Here is a 26,896-nt window from a genome sequence, read left to right as displayed (position 1 = left end):
GGGATAATAATCAGTCTACTGACCTACTAATTGGCATCTAATGCATTTTAAGTTTTCCACCAGAAGGACCATTACAGCAGCTTGTATTCCTCCCAGGGCAATCATACTCTTCATTCTGGCTCAGCAAACGATTAAGCCAACAGATCATTCATCCCTCAGCTTTTGCTTTACGACCATTTAGCAAACTACATGAGATGGGTATGGAAGTGAAAATGCAACCCAAGTTGGAATTTCAAGCTCTTCCCTCTCTCTTAGGATCTATCGGCTCTTTTACACTACAGGCCAAGTATTTGGGAGATGAGCTTAAGAGCACTTTTACAAAATGAATGTCAATGACACCACCGTGATTTCACATTCTTGATGACATCATGCAAGGTCAAGCAGAGGACATTGCAAAAATGCAGCACTTAGTTGTCGGAGTTGACGCGAAGACCCAGTGAAATGCAGGTCTTCCTGGATCTTCCTGGCCATCAATCTAAAAATCTAGCAGCTTTACCTTCACTTGGCCATTGATGAAGACCAATATTAAGGCAGTTGATGTTACTTGTGCCCCTGACCTGCATTTAATGACTTAAATCAGCAGCTTAATCATCATTCAGATTACAAATGGTCATTGATAAATACCAGACATTGTAGCTGTTCTTCTCAAACACAATTGGAAGGGACCATCTAATTCAATGCCAAACCTTCCTTCCTCTAAATAGTTTTGGTCATTTCTTTCAAACTCAGCTTATTGAAGTGTGTTTGGTGACCTATTTTCAAAAACAGAAAAAATATCCTCAACATGCTTTGCAAGATGATGAAATTCAAAATAAATTGCTTATAAATTTGAGACAAATACAATTCTTTACTTCCATCAGTCAGAAACACGTGGATCAAGTAGAGCTTGGAATTAACGGAAAACAAAATCCAATCACACCAAACATATCTGCTTTACAACAATATTTAATGACGAGCCCAAATGGAGCATAATTATTTCAACACCTCTGAAGATTTCAGATTTCTATTCAGGCTCAATTTGTTAAACCACCATATGTTTGCATCTGTGAATTTTGATTATTTCAAAACCTTCAACTTATTATCCATTAAGATGTCCTAGTTTCATTGAGTTTCAGTATAGAGTATTTCTAAACAAAATCAGTCAATGACAAAGTTGAATGCAAGATGTATTAGGAATAAGTTGCTTAAGCGAGAGGTGTATTCAGCAGTAGAAAACAATGATGTAATGGGAATTACAGAAATGTTGCTTACCCTAGAAGATGGAAGTGAATTCAATATGCTGAAGTACTGTATGTTCCAGAAGAATGGACAAGGCAGAAAGAGAGGTTCCAAAGTAAGCTGATGATGATCGGGAAGTTAAGAATGCTGACTTAATACCCTAGAAGACCTAAAACTAACAAGCAGGTGGAGGATAAAAAGGAGTCTGCTGCAGACTCCCTAAATATATTAAGGATAGTGACAAGGGAGTCGAAAGCATAATCTTTTTCTAGGCCACACAGGTGTGCCAACCATGATGCCTTGGAGCCCACCTGTCAATTTTAAAGCCAACTTCTTGCCCATCCTTAGTTGCCCTTGAGCAGGTGATGGACCAACTTCTTCTTGAGCTGCCATCCATGTGCTGAAGGCACTCCCACAATGCTGTTAGGTGGGGAGTTCCAAGATTTTGACCCAATGACAATGAAGGAACGGCGATGCTATCTCCAAGTTTGGATGTTGTGTGACTTGGAGATAGTAAGAACATAACATAAGAAATAGTGGGCCATACGGCCCCTCAAGCCTGCTCCACCACTTAACACGATCATGGCTGATCCGATCATGGACTCAGGTCCACTTCTCTGCCCGCTCCCCAGAACCCACTGGCCATCCTAGACTGGGTGATGTGTAATGAGAAGGGATTAATTAGCAATCTTTTGTCCGAGGCCCCTTGGGAAGAGTGACCACAACATGGTAGAATTCTTTATTAAGATGGAGAGTGACACAGTTAATTCAGAAACTAGGGTCCTGAAAAGGAACGGTAACTTTGACGGTATGAGGCGCAAATTGGTTAGATTAGACTGGCAAATTATACTTAAAGGGTTGACGGTGGCTAGGCAATGGCAAACCTTTAAAGATCATATGGATGAACTTCAACAATTGTACATCCCTGTCTGGAGTAAAAATAAAAGTTGGCTCAACCGTGGCTAACAAGGGAAATTAAGGATAGTGTTAAATCCAAGAGAGAGGCATATAAATTAGCCAGAAAAAGCAGCAAACCTGAGGACTGGGAGAAATTTAGAATTCAGCAGAGGACAAAGGGTTTAATTAAGAGGGGGGAAATAGAGTACGAGGAACTGAATGCAAAAGCTTCTATAGATATGTGAAGAGAAAAAGATCAGTGAAGACAAACGTAGGTCCCTTGCAGTCGGATTCGGGTGAATTTATAATGGGGAACAAAGAAATTCAACAAATACTTTGGTTCTGTCTTCACGAAGGAAGACACAAATAACCTTCCGGATGTACTAGGGGACCGAGGTTCAAGAGAGGAGGAACTGAAGTATATCCTTATGAGGCGGGAAATTGTGTTAGGGAAATTGATGGGATCGGGGCCAGATAATCTGCATCCGAGTACTTAAGTGGCCCTCGAAATAGTGGATGCATTGGTGATCACTTTCCAACAGTCTATCGACTCTACATCAGTTCCTATGGACTGGAGGGTAGCTAATGTAACACCACTTTTTTTTTTTAAAAAAGGAGGGAGAGAGAAAACGGGTAATTATAGACCGGTTAGCCTGACATCAGTAGTGGGGAAAATGTTGGAATCAATCATTAAGGATGAAATAGCAGCACATTTGGAAAGCAGTGACAGGACCGGTCCAAGTCAGCATGTATTTATGAAAGGGAAATCATGCTTGACAAATCTTCTGGAATTTTTTGTGTATGTAACTAGTAGAGTGGACAAGGGAGAACCAGTGTATTTGGACTTTCAAAAGGCTTTTGACAAGGTCCCACACAAGAGATTGGTGTGCAAAATCAAAGCACATGGTATTGGGGGTAATGTACTGACGTGGATAGAGAACCGGTTGGCAGACAGGAAGCAGAGAGTCGGGATAAACGGGTCCTTTGCAGAATGGCAGGCAGTGACTAGTGGAGTGCCGCAGGGCTCAGTGCTGGGACCCCAGCTCTTTACAATATATATTAATGATTTAGATGATGGAATTGAGTGTAATATCTCCAAGTTTGCAAATGACACTAAACTGGGTGGCGGTGTAAGCGGCGAGGAGGACGCTAAGAGGCTGCAGGGTGACTTGGACAGGTTAGGCGAGTGGACAAATACATGGCAGATGCAGTATAATGTGGATAAATATGAGGTTATCCACTTTGGGGGCAAAAACACAAAGGTGGATTATTATCTGAATGGTGGCAGATTAGGAAAAAGGGAGGTGCAGCGAGACCTGGGTGTCATGGTTCATCAGTCATTAAAAGTTGGCATGCAGGTACAGCAGGCGGTGAAGAAGGCAAATGGTATGTTGGCCTTCATAGCTAGGGGGATTTGAGTATAGGAGCAGGGAAGTCTTACTGCAGTTGTACAGGGCCTTGGTGAGGCCTCACCTGGAATAGTGTGTTCAGTTTTGGTCTCCTAATCTGTGGAAGGACGTTCTTGCTATTGAGGGAGTGCAGCGAAGGTTCACCAGACTGATTCCAGGGATGGCTGGACTGACATATGAGGAGAGACTGGATCAACTGGGCCTTTATACACTGGAGTTTAGAAGGATGAGAGGGGATCTCATAGAAACAAAGAAGATTCTGACGGGACTGGACAGGTTAGATGCGGGAAGAATGTTTCCGATGTTGGGGAAGTCCAGAACCAGATGACACAGTTTTAGGATAAGAGGCAGGCCATTTAGGACTGAGATGAGGAGAAACTTCTTCACTCAGAGAGTTGTTAACCTGTGGAATTCGTGCCGCAGAGAGTTGTTGATGCCAGTTCTTTAGATCTATTCAAGAAGGAGTTAGATATGGCCTTTACGGCTAAAGGGATCAAGGGGTATGGAGAGAAAGCAGGAAAGGGGTACTGAAGGAATGATCAGCCATGATCTCATTAGGTGGTGCAGGCTCAAAGGGCCGAATGGCCTACTCCTGCACCTATTTTCTATGTAATCCATTATTCCCTTATCGGTTAAGAAACTGTCTATCTCTGTCTTAAATTTATTCAATGGCCCAGCTTCCACAGCTCTGAGGCAGCAAATTCCACAGATTTACAACCCCTAGAGAATAAATTCCCCCCCCCCCCCCCCATCTCAGTTTTAAATGGGTGGCCCCTTATTCTAAAATTACACCCCCTAGTTCGAGTCTCCCCTATCCTCTCTGCATCCACCTTGTCAAGCCTCCTTAATCTTATATGTTTCGATAAGATCGCCTCTCATTCTTCTGAACTCCAATGAGTATATTCCCAACCTACCTTCATAAGACAACCCCCTCATCTCTGGAATCAACCTAGTGAACCTTCTCTGAACTGCCTCCAAAGTATACCCTTTCTTAAATATGGAAACCAAAACTGTACACAGTATTCCAGATGTGGACTCACCAATACCCTGTACAACTATAGCAAGACTTCCCTGCTTTTATACTCCGTCCCCTTTGCAATAAAGACCAAGATTCCATTGGCCTTCCTGATCACTTACTTTACCTGCATACCAACCTTGTGTTTCATGCACCAGGACCCCCAGGTCCTGCTGAAATGCAGCACTCTGCAATTTTTCTCCATTTAAATAATAATAATGGTGTTTTCATGCTTCTGCTGACTTGTCCTTCGAGGTGAAGGTTGCAGGTTTGGGTGGTGCTGCCAAAGAAGCCTGGATGATTTGCTGTAGTGAATGGCCTCTAACAATCATAACCACCTTCCTTTGCATCAGATATGACTCCAGCCACTTGAGATTTTTGCCTCCTGATCCCCATTAACCAGTTTTATTAGGGCTCTCCTCGGGCCATACTTGGTCAACCGTTGCCTTGATGTCAAGGGCAGTCTATCTCATCTCACCTCTGGAATTCAACATGTTTGGACCAAGGCTGCAATGAGGGCTGGAGCCAAGTGCTCCTGGCGAAACCCAAACTGGGCGTTCGTGAGCAGGTTATTAGTGAGTAAGTGCCACTTGACAGCACTGTTGACAACTTCCATTGCTTTGCTGATGGAGGGTAGGCTAATCAGTTGGTAATTGGCCAAGATTTATGAAGGGTAGGTTCATGTCTGACCAATCTAATTCAATTGTTTGAGGAAGTCACTAACATGGTAAACAGGTGAGTGTCTATGGGCGTTATCTATAAGAACTTCCAGAAGGCATTTGATAAGGTTCAGCACAAGAGATTAACAAAAATAAAAACACTGGGAATTGGAGGAAACCTTGAGATATAGATTGTTAGTTGATTGGGAGATCAAAGACAGTAGAGGATAAAAAGGAATGTGCTCTGATTGGCAGGATGTGATAAATGTTGTTCCTTATGGATCTGTACTGAGCCCTCAGTTTTTCACCATATATATCAATAATTTGAATGAAAGAAGTGAGTTGTATATCTGAGTTTGCATATGACACCAAGTTAGGAGACACAGTAAGTTATGTAGAATACAGCAAAAAGTTACAAAGAAACCTAGACATAATAAGTGAATGTGCAAAATTATGGCAGTTGGTGTGGTCATCCACTACGGATCCAAGAAAGACAAATAGAAATTTTCTAAATGGTGAGACCAGGAGCTCTGGAGGAACAAATGGATTTAGATAGCCTTAACGCTTGTGCACAGGTACAAAATGTAATCAAAAAGACTAATGGAATGTTGGTCTTTATCTCAAGGGGGTTGGAATACAAAAATAAGGAAATAATGCTTCAGTTTTACAGAGCCTTGCTCAGCCCCCATCTGGAGTACTGCATCCAGTTTTGGGTGCCCACTGGAGGAAGGACATAATGGCCTTGGAGCGGGTACAACACAGATTCATCAGCATTATATCAGGGCTGAAAGAGAGAAAGGGACTTGAGGCTAGAGGGGAAGGATGATTGACAAGGGAAAGGGAAGATAGACAAGAAATAACTGCATATATGGCTTTGATCTTGATGGAGAAGAAATCCCATGAGCTACTCATATTTGGTGGTTAAGGTGAGGGGGGAGGGGCGGAGAAAGGGGAGTTTAAGGAGGAGGTTGGTTGCAGTAAAATGGAGCAACCTGGGTTATCCTAGTCTCTGGGATAATCTTGGGGAGTATTGGCAATGGAAGCCTAGTATAGCTTTATGTGGTTAACCAGATCTGGTGATGGATGGCTCAGGCAGTTTTGTGCCAGATATGCTCGTTTACAGGAATCATCCTTACTACGAACATCACCAGGAACATATCTAACCCAGTCAACCCACAGGTCCACTGACATCAAAAGCACTCAGGGACTGATAAATGTAATAATCTACCAGTAGACTAGTACAAAAACATTACACATATATTTTAAAATAGTGAGTGTTGAGGTACTAAAGCAAAGATCTCATGAAATGAAGGCACTTTTCGCTCTCAACTCACTAATATTCTTAAAAATATTTATATAAGCAAAATGTAGTTGAAAATTAGCTTACCTTAACAATAGAAAACAACCTATGCTGTTATAGACATGCTGTATATCTAAGGGGAAGGAATAGAGCCAAGGCAACAATTGTTTCTCAAGAAACATCACTAAATTATTCAACTTTGACTATCCACATATTCCTGATTAGTTTAGAGACCAAATATAAAACCTAGAGCATAAAATGGACAAAATTTCTATGACCTGCACACCGGAGTTGGGTAACCATTTGTCCGCCAAATATTACAGTACGCTTTTAAAATTGACTTGGGCACTTTTCTATATTGAAGACACAGCAAGTATATGCAGGAGAGTAAAAATGAACACCACTATTGACACAATTTATCGGGAACATCTTAACCACTCAAGTCTGTGAACTTGAGGCAAATTTGACTTTGATATTTAAAAAAATCAACATTTGTTCCAAACTGTCACATGGTCAATTCAGATCCAAAATCTAACTTTCCTTGACAAAACAGCAGAAGGAAGAAAAACACGCAAGCTCAGTCATTCCATTACTCGCACAAATTGGTACCAGCCCAAATCAAACTTGTTCCTCAGGAGGCATGTTTTATGCTGGTGCTAGTTTGGATGCATATCAGTTTCAAATGGTGACCGTATCTCAACCACAGTTTTAACAAAAATATTTTTGTCATAAACTGCCCTATTGAGAGCCAAAATATTTGCGTGTGGTAGCCCCAGAGCACTTGTAAAGAAGCAAACACATAATGGCACCTTCCCATACAACAACCTGCCCTTTCACCTCCGCCCGTCCCACTGTCCAGGGCCCCCAAACACCCCTTCCAGGTAAAACAGCGATTTACCTGTACTTTTAATTTAGTATACTGTATTTGCTGCTCCACTACATTGGGGAGATTGTACAAACGCAGATTGGATGACTGCTTTGCGGAACACCTCCGTTCAGTCCGCAAGCATGACCTGGTGGTCCAGTCACCTGTCATTTTAATTCTCCACCCTACTCCCAACTCTGACCTCTCAGTCCTTGGCCTCCCAAACTGTTCCAATGAAGCTCAAAGTAAGCTCGAGGAACAGCAGCACATCTTTCTATTAGGCACTTTACACCCTTCCAGACTCAACATGGAGTTCAACAATTTCAGATCAGAACCTCCGCTTCCATTTTTTTCCCCCCAGACAGCAGCTTTTGCTGATGGTGCTGACATTCCCATTTACACCTCCTCTTGCCCCAGCTTGTGTTTCTTTACTTGACCCATTACCATCTCCTTCTGTTTTGCACCATCATCCCTTTTATCATTTAATCTCTCCTGCCTTCCACCCCATCACAGACCTTTCCTTTTGTTCTTTCCTCCCCTCCCTGCCTATGTATTTGCTTAACATCTCTAAATTTTTCCAGTTCTGATGAAAGGTCATCGACCTGAAACATTAACTCTGCCTGGCCTACTGAGTATTTCCAGCGTTTTCTGTTTTTGTAACATAACGGCATAATCTCAGTTCAGTACAATAAAAAATATAGGTGTGTTTTGGTTTGGACAAAGCCAGCAACAGTGAATAAAAAGTAGCTTGGCTGAAACTGCACAAGCCAATTTATTCTGAAACAAATTCTTCATCAAGACTCACACACGTGTTTATCTTGTGTTCTGAGACACTTTTACCCTGAAGAGAGTACCGTCAACTTCAGATGCCTGGCTCTCCCTCCGTCAACATCACTCACAGGTAAAGGATGTAATCTCCAGTTTTCCAATGTCAAAGCAGATCCAGATTTTCATGCCACTGGATTAAGCTGTCCCATTCAAAGTGCAGAGCAGGTTCCATTTGTCTGCATGCTCGAGTTATGATGCTACATTGCATCATTGCACAAGCACACAAACGCAAAGAATTGACTTCATGTTAATTCCTAGGCCCTTCCAAATTCAATTAAAATGTTAAAAGTTAACGTTTCAGTGAACAAAACGCTACCTTTCACCTTCAAAATTGCACGGTGACTGATTTATGGCACCTAGATTAAAAAGCTCAAAGTACAATGTTTCTGCAGATATTTGTCCAATTGCCTAAGCGTAGCCATAAAAAGACTGGGGAAACTGTGGGCCTACGATGAAAAACAAGAGAAGTGCGCAGGAAGTACAAGGTCTGAGAGCATTGCTCTCCCAGAACACCAACCTATAATGTAAAATGTCTCTAGTCGCATGTTCTGACTTGACGTATCATTTCAGATTCAGTAAGTATGCTTATAAATAACTTGCACAACTCTGTCAGAAAATTCATAGAGCTGGTTGCTATCAATAAGAGCCTACTAAAAAACAAGTTTGTGGGAAGGGAAGAGAAAGAAAAAAGGTCTTACCTTAACTGGAAGAAACAGGATCCACGTTGCAATAAATCTTGTGTTTTTGTCTGAAGCAGGCAAGAATTGGTCAACAAGGATCTCAAAATTACTTGACTTAAAATGATTCAGTTAATGAAAAAAAACTTGGTGCTTCCAATAGAAACAACTGCCCAATTCACTTTTTTTCCTTTTCTCTCCTTCTTTGCCATAGATATACTGATTACAGAATAGTTAACTCGTGGAAATAACACCATCATATATGGCTAGTTTACCAAATATGTATTGAAATCAATATTTAATTATTAAACCTTAATTTAAAAAATAGTTGATACTTGGGTGAATCATTTTGCTTGGAAGAATAGTTACCACATCCAGTTTATTGCTACTCTAAAAGATCAATTTTGTTTATGTCTTGTTCATTCAAAAACAATTAACTGCCCATTAACTAGATTATAAAATGCTGGAAAAATCATATTCTCAAACAAAACAGCCACAACATATACCATATTCAGCTTCTAGTGATACTCCCCTTTGGCATGCAAATGCCCAGCCCCAGATTATTTCAGCATTTTTCAAAAACAATCATGAATTGGATTGTAAAGCATAATTCCACTAAAATCATGCCTTGTCCAGCATATAAATCTTCAACCAATTTCTTGTGTTCATTACATTACATTATGCAAACATTTTTCTTCAGCACATTCATGCACAAATGGTAAATCACGCAGGATTTCCAATATTGTGACACCTACACCTGCAGTACTGGCAAAACTGTACAGCACATGAATGAAGATTGTGTGTACAACAGTACTCCAGAGATGCCACATACTGTACAGTCTCAATAATGCCAATTACAGATCTGGTATCTACATAAAATGTTTTAGAAGAAAATGTTTTAAACCTAGAAGTGGGACATTCTAAACCCATAAGAGTAACGTGCCGTGTTCAGACCAGTTATGAGGATATCTAACCATAGGTGAAGTCGACAAACCCCAAGAATCTATAGTTCAACTGTCTTTTATACCTCAGGAAGATTCCATACAGTAGAACAATTTTGAACAACACCCATAATAAGAATAGAGAGCGCTGTACAAGTCTTCTGTTTCCTCATAGGATCAGCTTTGATGCTTTGAGCATGCTCAGTTGAGGTACTTTCTCTGCAAAGTCAGCCATTTCATGGCTCTAACTGCTGGGACAGATAGGAGGTCCTGCCATTTGCAAAACTTCACCACTGTATAATACTTACAAAACTAGCTGTTTTAATTTACTTCAAAAAATTACTGCAATAAAAATTGTAACAGATGTATATTCTTTCCAGTAAGAAGTGGAATTAACAAACCTTGCGAGTATTTAAACAAAGTGCTTCAAAACTTGTACCAAAGATTGACAGCTCTATCACAAACATTTTTAAATCTTTTTTTCCCCCAAAAAAAGAGGCACACTTAACACTTCCCTGTTGGAGAATTCTGCATATCAAGTAAGTTGTATGCCAATGCCATAGTTTTTTTGCCTAATCATCTTATCCACTGTCTACAGAAATTAAATGGACTTAGACGAATTGGGTTGTTTTTTTTTAAATTGCAGAAAATGATCACAATGTTCCATTAGAAGTTTTACACAGAAAATAATCTGTACTGATCTTCAGTATTGTGAAAAGGAATATCATGTTTAATGACTGCAGAAGTAACTAAGGAAAAGTAATGTTCTGGCTGATCAATTGTAACTTCACAAAAATAACCTGCTGCATACAATGCTGGGATTATGACCAAAGCAATCCTGGTACAACTGACACCATTACAATGTGTCCATTTGTTTTCTTTAGGTTCAAATAAGTAGCAAGATCCCAATACACTAAATGAGTGGAGTATACCATTATAAAAATTTTATATAGACCATACTATTTAGTGTAATTATATTAAAAAACTAGAGTTCAACTTTGATGTTTCTTATTATATTTATTTGTAATTAAAACCATTCACATATTCTTAGATATGCAACAATGCTTGGATGTAGCAGCAATGTAGGGCCAAGTATTGCTCAAGAGCACACAATCTAGAAGAACTCCAATCCAAATTTATTGAAAATGAGAGCATATATAGCTACACCCATTTATTTGTATGCCTTTCCAACAGTACAACAGTACAAATAACCAATGTCATTACAGAACTTATGTTCTTTCAACATGAAAAAGTAAACTTAAACTATAAAGACAAAATATAATAATACCAGGACGAGGGTGTCCATGTTTCCATAAAATGTAAATAGATTATGTTTCAGTTTATAAAGTGATCTGGAAATCCAATCAACTCTTGGGCACTTTTTGAACTCAGTTTGATGCCATGCTGCTGTAATACCACAGGCAATGTCAAGCTGAAATAGTGAAAGCTTTCTCCAGGAAGCCACATACTGCTCTAATCCAGAGTCCAATCAGCACCCGACTCAGCTGAGTTAGTTAAATTGCTTCATGACGAAGCGATTTGTTTTAGCCATACCCTTCATTTCCACTTGAGTTAGGTACAGTATTCTCTCTCATCCATGCCAAGTACCACACTTCATCATTCCCACCCTACAAAGCTCCATGAGCTCCCATGTCCTAGTGCATAAATTTTAAAAGTCATAAAAACAAAAAGGTCATCGACCCGAAACAGTAACTGTTTCTTTCCAAGAATACTGACTGACCTGAGTGTTTTCCAGCATTTTCTGTTTTTATTTCACATTTCCAGCATCCACAGCATTTTGCTTTTGTTAAAATTATTTTTTTCAAATCTCTCTTTGGCCTTGCTCCACCCTTTCTTCGTGCCGTTCTCTTGCCTTGCACTCCTGCAGTTTCCACTCCTCCAACACTGGACTTCTCCTTCCCTCCCTCCACCCCAGTATTGGTAGCTAATCGTTCATCCACTCCAAAACTTTCTAACCAACTGCCTGCTCTTTGCCACTTTCCCCCTGCTTTCAAATACTCTCAAAACACTTCTCTTCCACCGTGCCTTCAGTTCCTAAACAAGAACTTCCATTTCCCCCGTTTATGCTCAATGTCAATCATCTCTTCTTCCTCTTTATTGTAAAGCAGAGACAACTTTCTGCACGAGCAGCACCGTATAAACATGTTGCTGTTATACAAGATCACAGTCAAATCATCAGTTCATAAAAGAAGGATTTAGAAATTATTTTCTTCATTTTAAACCAAGTATACAATAATTTATGGCTAGAAGTCATGATGCCTAGAGTCTAGATCTTTTACATTAGATCTCTCACGATCAGGATCTCCGAGCACTTTCAGGCAAGTCCTCGCGTCTTATGGCCAGGAGTGTGCTTTACCTGCCCGATAGCTGGATAATTTATAAGAGAGCTCAGAAAACAATATTTCAGCTTACTGGTTATATCACATGACCTCACATGATCTGTCTTGACTTTGGAATGCTGTAGATTAAGCACTTCACCAACCCTTGGGCTAGGGCTTGGGCTATAAACTGCCAGATTTATTAAAACAGTAAATGACAATTAAACAGAAGCAATGACACACTGTAAATTTACAGTAGTTACAGGCTTAACTACCCTTCCGAAGAAAACATAGTGGCATTTTCTGCACTCAACTGCAATGCAAATTAAACTGGACACAAGTTCAATATAAATGTTTATGTGGCCCTTTGCTGCTGTCCATACATGGACTCTTACTGCCTAGCCATCTCTTTGATGGCTCTAGATGGGCTATTCAAGTGGAACCAGACAGAAATACTTTCTAAAATGGAAACAAAACTACCACCCACAAATTGAATCATTTGGCATCTCCCTCAGTTACATGAAGCAGACATAACACCTATTGTCTGGGGTTAGATATCAATACAAGCTTTTTTTTTTGAGTGAACCTGGTATAAATTCCATAATAGAAAGAATGTAGCTTTTGTCAGTGCTTCCTCTGCAATGCACATCAAAAGCATCTTAAATAGGGACCATTTTTGGAATTTCTTCTCTCTTCCTTCCCACCCAACATTGATGACCTGATGTAGGAGTGAAAGCAAGGAAGAATGTAGAACAGCATGTCCTACATTTTGAACATTTTTTTAAACTTTACATCTTCATTTACCTTACAAGGGACTTTGCTTATCATATTTTATTTCAAATTTCCAATGGTTAATACTAGTTAAAAACAGCTATTTGTTGAAGAATGTCAGATTACATTACACTGTGGCAAGTACAGACATAACCAGCACAAATTTCCTGTTGTCTTCACTTTATTAATCACTTGCATTCTCCTCCACCAACAACCTTTTATATTTTTGAAGTATAAAGATAAAACACCTGCTTTTAGGTTGCCACTTTTTTTTCATATTGTACCAGACATTGAACAGAATGTCACTCTATCCATTTGTTTGACCTGGATAAATTTGTGTGTGCTACTTAAAAGACACAGTGACAACGGAGGGAATTCAAAGGTGGACAATGTAGGAAATGTCAGTTACGTCAAGCAATTGCAGTAAGGGCAGCAAATCAACTATTCACTAGAAAAAGAGGGCAAGGCTTCCAACTTGTAGAGTATTTTAGAACATACCAACTTAATTGCACCTTGTACCAGAAACCGAAAATGCTGGAAATAGATAGCAGCGGAGATTTTGCTGGGCATCTAACAGCATCTGCAGTTAGTTGAAGTTGCCTGTTTAGGTTTTAAATTTTTTACTTGGCAAGTTGTTGAAAGTGCAAGTATTTTGAGGATAACCGGGCATCTGTGGCCTGAGTCAACGCAGCAAGCAACTGTGTATCTCCTTAATCAATCAAACTGAAGGATTGTGAAATTAACAGCACAACAACTGAGAAATGTAAATTAAGAGTGGGTGAATTCGATGTCAAATCAGGTACAGAAATGAGAGAGAGGAAACATAGAAACATAGAAAATAGGTGCAGGAGTAGGCCATTCGGCCCTTCTAGCCTGCACCGCCATTCAATGAGTTCATGGCTGAACATTCAACTTCAGCACCCCATTCCTGCTTTCTCGCCATACCCCTTGATCCCCCTAGTAGTAAGGACCTCATCTAACTCCTTTTTGAATATATTTAGTGAATTGGCCTTAACAACTTTCTGTGGTAGAGAATTCCACAGGTTCACCACTCTCTGGGTGAAGAAGTTCCTCCGCATCTCGGTCCTAAATGGCTTACGCCTTATCCTTAGACTGTGACCTCTGGTTCTGGACTTCCCCAACATTGGGAACATTCTTCCTGCATCTAACCTGTCTAACCCCGTCAGAATTTTTAATGTTTCTATGAGGTCCCCTCTCATTCTTCTGAACTCCAGTGAATACAAGCCCAGTTGATCCAGTCTTTCTTGATAGGTCAGTCCCGCCATCCCGGGAATCAGTCTGGTGAACCTTCGCTGCACTCCCTCAATAGCAAGAATGTCCTTCCTCAGGTTAGGAGACCAAAACTGTACACAATACTCCAGGTGTGGCCTCACCAATGCCCTGCACAACTGTAGCAACACCTCCCTGCCCCTGTACTCAAATCCCCTTGCTATGAAGGCCAACATGCCATTTGCTTTCTTAACCGCCTGCTGCACCTGCATGCCAACCTTCAATGACTGATGTACCACGACACCCAGGTCTCTTTGCACCTCCCCTTTTCCTAATCTGTCACCATTCAGATAATAGTCTGTCTCTCTGTTTTTACCACCAAAGTGGATAACCTCACATGTATCCACATTATACTTCATCTGCCATGCATTTGCCCACTCACCTAACCTATCCAAGTCGCTCTGCAGCCTCACAGTATCCTCCTCGCAGCTCACACTGCCACCCAACTTAGTGTCATCCGCAAATTTGGAGATACTACATTTAATCCCCTCATCTAAATCATTAATGTACAGTGTAAACAGCTGGGGCCCCAGCACAGAACCTTGCGGTACCCCACTAATCACTGCCTGCCATTCTGAAAAGTACCCATTTACTCCAACTCTTTGCTTCCTGTCTGACAACCAGTTCTCAATCCATGTCAGCACACTACCCCCAATCCCATGTGCTCTAACTTTGCACATCAATCTCTTGTGTGGGACCTTGTCGAACGCCTTCTGAAAGTCCAAATATACCACATCAACTGGTTCTCCCTTGTCCACTCTACTGGAAACATCCTCAAAAAATTCCAGAAGATTTGTCAAGCATGATTTCCCTTTCACAAATCCATGCTGACTTGGACCTATCATGTCACCTCTTTCCAAATGCACTGCTAAGACATCCTTAATAATTGATTCCATCATTTTACCTACTACTGATGTCAGGCTGACCGGTCTATAATTCAGTTTTCTCTCTCCCTCCTTTTTTAAAAAGTGGGGTTACATTGGCTACCCTCCACTCTATAGGAACTGATCCAGAGTCAATGGAATGTTGGAAAATGACTGTCAATGCATCCACTATTTCCAAGGCCACCTCCTTAAGTACTCTGGGATGCAGTCCATCAGGCCCTGGGGATTTATCGGCCTTCAATCCCATCAATTTCCCCAACACAATTTCCCAACTAATAAGGATTTCCCTCAGTTCCTCTCCTTACTAGACCCCCCGACCCCTTTTATAACCGGAAGGTTGTTTGTGTCCTCCTTCGTGAATACCGAACCAAAGTACTTGTTCAATTGGTCCACCATTTCTTTGTTGCCCGTTATGACTTCCCCTGATTTTGACTGCAGGGGACCTACGTTTGTCTTTACTAACCTTTTTCTCTTTACATATCTATAGAAAGTTTTGCAATCCGTCTTAATGTTCCCTGCAAGCTTCTTCTCATACTCCATTTTCCCTGCCCTAATCAAACCCTTTGTCCTCCTCTGCTGAGTTCTAAATTTCTCCCAGTCCCCAGGTTCGCTGCTATTTCTGGCCAATTTGTATGCCACTTCCTTGGTTTTAATACTATCCCTGATTTCCCTTGATAGCCACGGTTGAGCCACCTTCCCTTTTTTATTTTTATGCCAGACAGGAATGTACAATTGTTGTAGTTCATCCATGCGGTCTCTAAATGTCTGCCATTGCCCATCCACAGTCAACCCCTTAAGTATCATTCGCCAATCCATCCCAGCCAATTCACGCCTCATACCTTCAAAGTTAGCCTTCTTTAAGTTCTGGACCATGGTCTCTGAATTAACTGTTTCATTCTCCATCCTAATGCAGAATTCCACCATATTATGGTCACTCCTCCCCAAGGGGCCTCGCACAACGAGATTGCTAATTAATCTTCTCTCATTACACAACACCCAGTCTAAGATGGCCTCCCCCCTAGTTGGTTCCTCGACATATTGGTCTAAAAAACCATCCCTTATGCACTCCAGGAAATCCTCCTCCACCGTATTGCTTCCAGTTTGGTTAGCCCAATCTATGTGCATATTAAAGTCACCCATTATAACACCCATTAGAAGGGAAAGCAAGTTTGGTTTGAGGGAGAGAGAAGAGACAGGAAAAATGAAAAAAAAAGGTTTTAATTTTAAATTTGGCATTTTTAAAATCTCCAACAATACTTGAATGAATGAGACTCCACACTTCTCATAGTTAATTTTCAGTGCCAGAGTGTTTGATTGGCAGTAATTAACTTATTAAAAGGGTACTTAGACTTGAAATGACAAGACAACTCTGTGGAGTTTAGTTCCCATCTACTGCGTACATACAGCAACTTCACGCAATTCAGCACATTTCAATGGTGAGCAAGAAAGCGAAATGACGTTTTTTCAGAGCTAACGGTGGAGCAGCGCAACTCGGACAGCAACTATTGGATATTGTCATTTAAACATGCATCTGCTCCTTGTCTGAAGTTGCTGTACCATTTGCACATAAATAAGTGAACACCATTAGCCTCATCTTCATTTTGAGAGCATATTCTGGCCCATTAGTATCTCTACACAGAAGGCAAGTTAACATTTGAGATGTAGACCATTTGAGAGAACTGGTAACTTGTTTCATCTTGATCAGATTGAGCAAAATGAAGCAGGTGAGGGGTAAATAACAGGTAAAAGTGAAGAGTTTGGAATGCAGAGTTTTGTCACAGAGAAGTAGTTGAGAACTTTGATGAAAGTCTACATCAAAACAGGACATGGTCTTCTCTCTTTTTAGATGCTGATGAACCTGCTGTGTTTTAAAAATCTTGGGATTTCTATTTTAAACTTCCAGCATTTGCAGCTTTAAAAAAATCTAGATTGTATCCTTATAATTTTGACACTTAGTTTTTGCATTAAAATAGAGACATCGTCTTACATTAAATCTTAACATTAGAAAAAGTGATGAATATTTCAGATTCATGTGTTTGAGGCTTGTATTCAAATATAGGTTTAAAACATTTTTTTCTTGAATAGTGTGGAAAAAACATGTTCTGTGGGGGATCGACAAAGGAAATGATACTTAGACTAAATCAGATTTTTTGACAAAGAAATCAGTTCAACAAAATGTTCAGAATGTGTTCACTCAACGTGATTTAACAACTCTTTCCAGGAGAGCTCTTTCCTTTTTGCCTGAAGCAATAATTAGTATATATGGTTGAAACTTTCAATTATAAACGTACAAGAGTAATTCCTTATTTTATGGATTTAGTTCCCTATTTCTCCCTTTTTAGGTCACTCCTTAACAGGCCAAGAGGACAAGCAAAAGAGCGTTGCCTTAGAGTGACTAGTGCTCAATCTTCCTTACCTTCACTTGGTGAATCCAGACATCCCGACTAGAAGAACAACCTTATGGTACAAGAGAACTACTGGCACAATATCATTGGGTGAAACAGTGAAGCCAGTAGGTCAACGTGTGTCACAAGATTATTCTCATTTAAGAGATGAATGAATGAATGACCAATGCCTACAATTCCATACTTTGACAACTTAGTTGTCAACTGCTAAAAATAAATGTTAATTACAAAACAGTTAAACAGTTTGTGGGGGGGGGGGGGGGGGGAAACCACCAAAATAATGAATTTTTGCATATTAGACAGCATAAAGATGCTTATGTCAAAGTAGCAATAATGAGCGTCTACAATTGACTACAAAGTTGGAAAGGGTTTGAACTTTAAATTCACAGTATGCATTTTGGTAACCCTTTACAATTCTGATGGCAGAATGATTCTGCCAGCAAATATTTCAGATCAATTGCCAAACATATTTCTATTACAATTTTCAAATGCAAAGTAAATTAAAATCAACTCAATAGGGCTAGTTGTAATAGGAATGCAACCTTTTTAGAATGTTGGTCGACTAAATTCCACAAACACTGCAGAAAAACAATGTTTTAAGAATCCTGTTGGATTTTTTCCATATCAACTAAATCTCTTACAAACTGGAAATTTCATAAACCAAGAGAAAGCTGACCATTGAAAGAAACCTCTCTTACTCGTCTCTGAATGTGTCCCAAATGTTAATCTTATTTAATTTTTTTTTTTTAAAAAGCACTGGCACTATCATGTTGGCAAAATACCATGCTTTTCCAACTGGTACAAGCTATTCCATCAAATACTCTTTTCATACAATACATTTTTATTTAAAAAACACTTTAAAAATGTTGCTGCTTTTCCCTTAATGCAGACACAAGATATTTCATACAACTGTGCTTTACACTTTCCTTTGCATGCTTTTACAGCAGCCATTTTCAAAAATAACAATGAGAACCTGAATCTTAAATCCAAAATGGCTACTATACACAATTTGTACTGCACGGTACAACATATGTTTCATAGATGCTGATCAGTTCTTAATAGGAGATAGAAATCTTGAAACCATTGATCAATTATATATTTAATATATGATTAATATGTTGGCCAATAAGTCAAGAATAAAGCTGACATTGACCCAATCTTGCACTGACATTGCAGGTTAGATTTCTACCAGCAACTGTGCAAAATGTAAGCACTCCTAGTATACAAATGTCATGGTAGCAATACTGAGAATAGTTGATTGTCTGATTTTAATGCAGTCAGTTATAAAAACTCCTCCCTCCAACTTCAGTTCTTGAGCATTTTATTTGTACATCAGTCATTTTTTGCTGTTTTGTTTGTTGTTAGCACAATGAAATGAGCAAATAGATTTTGGATGAAATTTTGAAAATGACTCATTAAGTTGCTTATAATTATAAACTGAAACACCTATTTATCATCTCAACCAGCTTGAATAATCAGTGGAATTATTCTGAAGTTGAGATGCAAGTGGGAAAGGAGAAATGACAGCTTCAACATGCAAAGCTGGTATCTCAGGGAAAACTCAAATAATGATGACCTTCAGAGGGTACTAAATTTGATCATTGGGGTTTTCATGGAAAGATGAATTTAGGAGGGCCTGTTCACTTTAATTCAAATAAATATAACATTTTTGCTAAAATAAATTTGCCAAAGTAATGAATTATAATTTTGAAAAAGATGGAGTCTCATTAAAAGCTATTTTAAATATGGTTAATTTTATTTATTCCCCTCACTGTTTTGCAGCTCAATGTTTACTTAGGGTTGATAGAGGCATACACGAGTAAATATACATACATATACACGCTATACTGAACCGCAGTCAAACTTGAAAGTTAAAAATCAAATTGCTGTTCCAAGTCTTGATCTTTTCAATGCTTTATTCTTAAGCATCCAATGTTGTTTTCTTAATGCCAATCAGAATTCAGTAAAGCTGATCATCCCAATTCCTTACAAGTTGCAGCCTTATAAATCTTAAATCTCCTCGGTGCAAACTTCCAGAGCAGGCAACCGCAAATATGATATAACACAGGACCAAAATCATTTTAGTTGACTGTGACATAGGATCAAAAGGCACACAAGACCGATGGGAATAAATTTAACAAAATAAAAATCACAGCAGAATCAATTTTTTCATTGGATCATATACATTTTTTGTGCATGATTTTCTGCAATATCTCTGGCAGAAAGAAATAAAAATATAAATTTGATAATCACTGCACTCTACAATATGTTCCAAGAGTAACAATGTGCCAGAATGTTTGGTACAGTCACAGTAAATGCTAAGTTTTAAAAAGAAATTGAGGAGACAAGTTCTTGGCCATGATTTAAGAGATTGATAATGTAAACCAAATTGCCAGCATACACTTTTTCAAAAAGCAAAATCAGTATCTGTGGCAAAGCCACTTAGCAGATTTTGCTAAAATCTGACCATGCTGTTGTATAAATTACAAGAAATGTCTATCCAGTGTCTCTCCCACAGTATACAAATTAGCCAAACCCGATTAGGGAATAACTATTTCATATGGAAATACAGGTACAATGTCTGAAATCCGGAATCGTCGGGACCGAATTTCTGCCGGATTTTGGGTTTTTCCGGATTTCGAACCTCGCCACTCGCTAAATGTCCGGATTTCAGAACTCTGGATTCGGGATGTTGCACCTGAACTACCACAGAACCATGCTCTGCTGCTCATCAAGCTTCAACATGCCCCGATTCAAAAAAATCTTCTGGAATCATGACATTAATGTTCTAATTTTGTCCCACCCATAAAGCAATATCCACGTGTGCAATTCATTTCACAATGTTGCCTTTAATTTTCAAATAGTGGGACATTTGGCATTATATTAGATATCAGCCTTGGCTTAGTGATAGCACTCTTGCTCGAGTCAGAAGGTTGTAGGTTCAAGTCCCACACTAAAGACTTGAGCACATAATCTAGTTTGATACTGAGGGAGTGCTGCATTGTCGGAGATGCCATCTTTCAGATGCGCCATTAAGTCTGATCCATCAGGTTTTTTTTTCAATTCATTCATGGGCTGTGAGCATCGTTGGGAAGGCCAGTAATTATCGTCCATCCCTAAATTCCCTCGAGAAGATGGTGAGCCTCATTCTTGTACCGCTGTAGTTTGAAGAGCTGAGGAGTTCTACCGGTGTCCTGGCCAACATTTATCCCTCAATCAACACCTTTAACATATGGGCCCGGATTTTGCGGCAGAAGTAACGGTGAGGCCATCAGCACTTGCCATTATTAAAGAGTAAATTGGACAGCAACTTCCGGTGAGCGCACATGCACAGTTAAAAGCGGAAATCAGGATGTTGCTGTCCGAGTTGCCCTGCTCCTCCAAAAGCTTTGCTATAACAATATTTCGCTGAGAGACTCCGCATTTAAATACTTGGAAGGGCACGAAGTTGGAGTACTAATGTGATAGATACCCACTAAACACGCCAGAAAACAAAGTTGGGGCTTATCCATTCCATTGTAAGTACATTTTTAATAGTGTCATAAATCTTCATTACTGCCAAACAACCTCTCTGGCACTCAAAATTTTACACGTGTGGAGTCTCATTCCTTTAGATTTTTATTATTGTTGGAGATTAAATGTTTTTTTTAATACTTTGTATTGGCTCTTATCTCTCTTAAACCCATCTTTCTTTCCCTTTCTATTTCACTTTCTGTACATAATTTGCCATTGACTTAACCATTCCAACTTAGATTTCTTGGTTCTGACGGCGTGGGAAACTTCAAATCTAATTGGTTGAGGAAATAAGACCGTTATTTGCCATGTTCACGCAGGTAGAGGACACTGCGCTGTTCGGGATTTCTCTGTACTCTGTGGAGGTACCAGCGGATTGGAAAGCAGCTAATGTAACGCCTCTGTTTAAAAAAGGGGGCAGACACAAGGCAGGTAACTATCGGCCGGTTAATTTAACATCTGTAGTGGGGAAAATACTTGAAGCTATCATTAAGAAGTAGCGGGACATCTAGATAGGAATAGTGCAATCAAGCAGACGCAACATGGATTCATGAAGGGGAAATCATGTTTAACTCATTTACTGGAATTCTTTGAGGATATAACGAGCATGGTGGATAGAGGTGTACCGATGGATGTGGTGTACTTAGATTTCCAAAAGGCATTCGATAAGGTGTCACACAAAAGGTTACTGCAGAAGATAAAGGTACGCGGAGTCAGAGGAAATGTATTAGCATGGATAGAGAATTGGCTAGCTAACAGAAAGCAGAGAGTCGGGATAAATGGGTCCTTTTCGGGTTGGAAATAGGTGGTTAGTGGTGTGCCACAGGGATCAGTGCTGGGACCACAACTGTTTACAATATACATAGATGACCTGGAAGAGGGGACAGAGTGTAGTGTAACAAAATTTGCAGATGACACAAAGATTAATGGGAAAGCGGGTTGCGTAGAGGACACAGAGAGGCTGCAAAGAGATTTAGATAGGTTAAGCGAATGGGCTAAGGTTTGGCAGATGGAATACAATGTCATAAAATGTGAGGTCATCCACCTTGGAAAAAAAAACAGTAAAAGGGAATATTATTTGAATGGGGAGAAATTACAACATGCTGCGGCGCAGAGGAACCTGGGGGTCCTTGTACACGAATCCCAAAAAGTTAGTTTGCAGGTGCAGCAGGTAATCAGGAAGGCGAATGGAATGTTGGCCTTCATTGCGAGAGGGATGGAGTACAAAAGCAGGGAGGTCCTGCTGCAACTGTACAGGGTATTGGTGAGGCCGCACCTGGAGTACTGTGTGCAGTTTTGGTCACCTTACTTAAGGATATACTAGCCTTGGATGGGGTAGAGAGACGATTCACTCGGCTGATTCCGGAGATGAGGGGGTTACCTTATGATGATAGATTGAGTAGACTGGGTCTTTACTTATTGGGAGTTCAGAAGGATAAGGGGTGATCTTATAGAAACATTTAAAATAATGAAAGGGATAGACAAGATAGAGGCAGAGAGGATGTTTCCATTGGTCGGGGAGACTAGAACTAGGAGGCACAGTCTCAAAATACGTGGGCGACAATTTAAAAACGAGTTGAAAAGGAATTTCTTCTCCCAGAGGGTTGTGAATCTGTGGAATTCTCTGCCCAAGGAAGCAGTTGAGGCTAGCTCATTGAATGTATTCAAATCACAGATAGATAGATTTTTAACCAATAAGGGAATTAAGGGTTATGGGGAGCGGGCGGGTAAGTGGAGCTGAGTCCACTGCCAGATCAGCCATGATCTTGTTGAATGGCGGAGCAGGCTCGAGGGGCTAGATGGCCTACTCCTGTTCCTAATTCTAAAAAAAAATAATAATTGTAAGTTCCTGTGCAAAAGCCCATAGAAAGTCTACGTGCAAGTGTAATAAATGGATAGGCACCGTTCATTCACCGCTGACTGCAAAATCCAGGCCATTATCTAGTTGTCGGTGTCTTCTTTCATATGGTAGTAGCAAAACAAATCAAATGTCAATATCGAAGTTGGATATCTAGTCACTTATTTAATTGCTGTTTGTGGGACCTTGGCTGCTACATTTCCTACATTGCTTTGAGATGTCTCGAGGTCATGAAAGGCACGCTATCCTTCTTTCTTCACAAACTTGGGCCAATATATGGAAGAAAATTGTCAATGGAAAGTCATCTCAGAATTCAAAATTAACAGGTTGCTAGTTAAATTTATGTTACACTTTCTCCACTTAGAACCTCCCAACCCCAAATTCGATCATACTGGTTAGGGGATACAATATTTATCAGCCTTAAAAATACTGCAAGACACCCACTGGGCAGAAATGGATGTGCTGCTCCTAGTAAATACCGAGACATCAATGTCATTCACTAATGCTTATTACAAACATGACAATAATCAAAAGAAGCTTCTAGCTTATGTACAAAAATTTGATCAACCAATCTTGAACCTGGCAGATGTCTCGATTATCAACTCAGTTCTCACAGATCAGAACTCAACACAGATAGAAAAGCAATCAACTTCAGCCTCCATAGCCTTCCAATCTCTCAACTCAACAGTGATAACCTGGATGCTTCTATCCACTGAATTTGATAAGAAGCTAGGCCCAGATGGATTTATGTTTAAAAAAAATTGATGTCAACTGCTGTCTAAATTTCCACCATGGTCCTGAAATGTGTAAATGCACAAAAATCACAATTACCATTTAACGCTTATAGCAAGACACCCATTGGACAAGCTACCATATCGCTCATCCATGTAAAAACACACAAGCTGCCCAGTGTGCCTCTTTCTCACAAAACTCAGTATAGCTTTTCAAAGAGTACGTTACAAGTTCACTTATTCAAACTTCCCTCCCCCAAATGTTATTCTCTTCTCTCCCCTCTTTTCCTGAAAGCTTACTCTGGGGATTCAGCTCTATTTGCTTTGGTTATTTCTTTCGTTCTTCGAATTTGGCCCTTTACAGCTACATACCTAGCTTCGAGTTTCTGTTTTTAAGAGCCCCAGATTCTGTTAATCTTGATCCCCAAAATGCGGCGACTTTCATTTTCTGTATGTTGACTAGGTCATTTACCAAAGTTGGACATCTCTGGTCCGACACCCTTAGGACCTGACCGGTGCCGGAACAGAGAATTTTCTGAACCACGGGAAGTCACGCTTACCGGTACCTGTCGACAGCATGCACACTGGCAACCTGTGGGCAGCTCCCTCAGCCAATCGCCGAACACACTCATTGACTGACAGCAGCTCCAGCCAAATCAAAAAACTTTTTTAAAAAATAAACCCTCCTCACCCTCAGGCCCAACTAATATCGAACCACAGGTGTTTCCAGATTAGAATGTCCCAGACTGGAGCGGTACAACCTGTACTAAGCTATGAAGAATGCTACCTCTTTTGGCTTCTCTGGCACACTGGGCCAAGAAGCAACCATGATTCGAAACCACTTATATTAGCCCAATTTATATTAGGCTAATTGAAATTGCTCATTATAACAACTAGGAGAGACTGGAGGTGGAATCAGGGAATCTACATTCCTTTATATATGAAGAAAAGTTTAATTTTCTCCACCCACAGACTAATTGTGGCTGCGAGAGCAGATAGCCTTTTTCTAAAGATGTGTTTATACCACTATGAACCCTGTATTCGGAGATGTACAAGCACAGCTCAATTACAAGTCCCTCCAATTTTTCATTCCCCCACCCACACCCTCAATCTGAAGCCCCCATACCTCCACTCAACACTATTCATGACATCATAAAGTAGCAAATCAACAGACTGGTATATGAATCCAGACTATTTTATGGTCTCACTTGTTGCACTTCTCCAGAGTGTCTGTTCAACAGGTCTGCCCCAATTCTGTGATCCTGCTGAGAGTCAGGATGCAAATTACATCAGGAGCCAACCTCTCGAGCATTTGCCTGAAAGACCTCAATAATTCCACCACATTTCGATACAAGCCATCGTACTTCCGCTGCTCTTCCTGAAAACTCACGAGTTGGAAAACTTGAGAAACTGGCTTCCCAAAAATGGAAAACTGCGGCATTCTACGCCATGCAAAACCTGTGTGTTGACCTGGCAACTTCAAACATTGCAACAGGTCATGGATCTCAACCCTTCTCGTTCATTTATTAACTAACAATTTAATATTGTCTTGCCACAGTAAGATCGAAGAATTAATAGTTATTAAGTAAACCAGGCAAGACTTTATCCACCCCTCTCACTTTTCAAGGAGCGAGGATGTGTTCCTTGGCAGTCTTTGTCATCGATGACAACACAGAACACAGCATAATTAAGCCTACCATGTTTCATAACTATTTGAATCTTTAGGGACTAGAAATTAATGTGGTATGAAGACCACATAGGAGATTTAAAACTGGATACCATTACAATCATTAAATACAAGTTGAACCTTCCTTATCCGGCACCAACCCTCTTTCAGAACCATTTCCGGCCGCAATGTGGCACATGCGCACAACACAGCCGGTCAAAATCCTCGAAAAATGTCAATGTAAAAAAAAAACGTCCATTTACACTTGCACGGCACATTTCAATCTCAAGAGACCCACAATAAATATACCCAAGATCCTCGAAAAATATTAATGTAAAATAAATGTACCCAACTTCGAAGCAAGACACCTTCAGGGCCCGCCAACACCGCCTCCCCCCCGACTACTGCAGCGTCGAATCAGTGCCGGCTTCCCTCCCATGCGGGCCCCGAATGTGTTTGGGGGGGGGGGGGGGGGCTCCAAAAGTGTCGACGGGCCTCGAAGGTGTCGACGGGCCCCAAACTGGCTTGAGGCTGGAAGTGGGTTTGTATAGCGTTGAAAACACATGACCTCCACTTATCCAGAAAAATCTCTCCATCGGAACAGGCCAGATCCCGAGGGTGCGGATAAGCGAGGTTCAATCTGTACTGAAACAACCAACACTTCATAAATTGAAGATTTTCATTTCTTGATTATTCCATTAAATATTGGATTGGTATAGAAATTTGAATTAAAATCGAACATTATATAGTTGCCAGCATCACACTACTGCCAAAAGTGAGAGCTGTTGGAATGAATGGCAGAAGACAATATTGTTAACCCAATCTAGTGAAAACAGTTGTATTTATTCATCTCACAAGCCTCAATGATACTTTTCAACCAACCTCAGAACTACATAAAGTGGCCTCGGGTCTTTTCTGTCACAAGTCTAAAAGCCCAATCATTGCTTTGATGGCCCAACCTTAATTCTTCATCCATCAACATTCTTGGTCTCACTAGCTATTCTGCCCTCAAAATGAAACTCCCACATCTCTTGCATTGCTAAAGCTTTGCCCAAGATGCTCCTTTCCCTCATTTGCCCCAAACATTTTATTTAATCTCAACACTCTACAAAGCTCAAAACTTGATTATCTGCACCATGGGAGGCTTATATAACAGCTCTCATATTCTTGTGCAAGATAGAAGAAAAGGCAATCACACTCTCTTTGTTCCGGTCACTAGAGTTCTCAATCTTATCAGTATTCCTATGGTCAGTACACCTCTGAACTTCACATCTTTTACATCCCAAACTGTAAACACTCCACCAAAAACATTCATCCTGCCTAAATCCTCACTGTGGAAATCAAAACTCATCATGGGTACATACTCAAACTTATTCTGTCTCAGGACCTCAATCATCCCAGCCGCCATCTCCTTGGAATCTTCAAGGTTTTAAAACATAAGCTTGCCATCTCCATCATTCCTTCACAATTTGCCTGCCTCCCCCACCCACCCACCCCCTCTCTGCCTTGGGAATGTCCTGAACTATTGTTTCTGGAAAAATAATAAATCTTCTCATTAAACTCCTACATCAACTGCAGACACAGAAAAGTACTGGGGTACCTTGGGGCGATGTGTCCAACTCTCATACAA

General features: G+C 40.3%; 1 protein-coding gene across 7 annotated transcripts in view; it reads right to left on the bottom strand.

The window, feature by feature from the left end:
* Nucleotides 1–26,896, bottom strand: part of LOC139232504 (histone-lysine N-methyltransferase EHMT1-like) — a 159,542-nt gene that overhangs the window by 120,934 nt on the left and 11,712 nt on the right. The gene's annotated exons all lie outside the window — the stretch shown is intronic.

This window comes from Pristiophorus japonicus, chromosome 20, assembly GCF_044704955.1.
Source record: "Pristiophorus japonicus isolate sPriJap1 chromosome 20, sPriJap1.hap1, whole genome shotgun sequence".
Lineage (NCBI taxonomy): Eukaryota > Metazoa > Chordata > Chondrichthyes > Pristiophoridae > Pristiophorus > Pristiophorus japonicus.
This window is presented reverse-complemented; position numbering and strand designations above follow the sequence as displayed.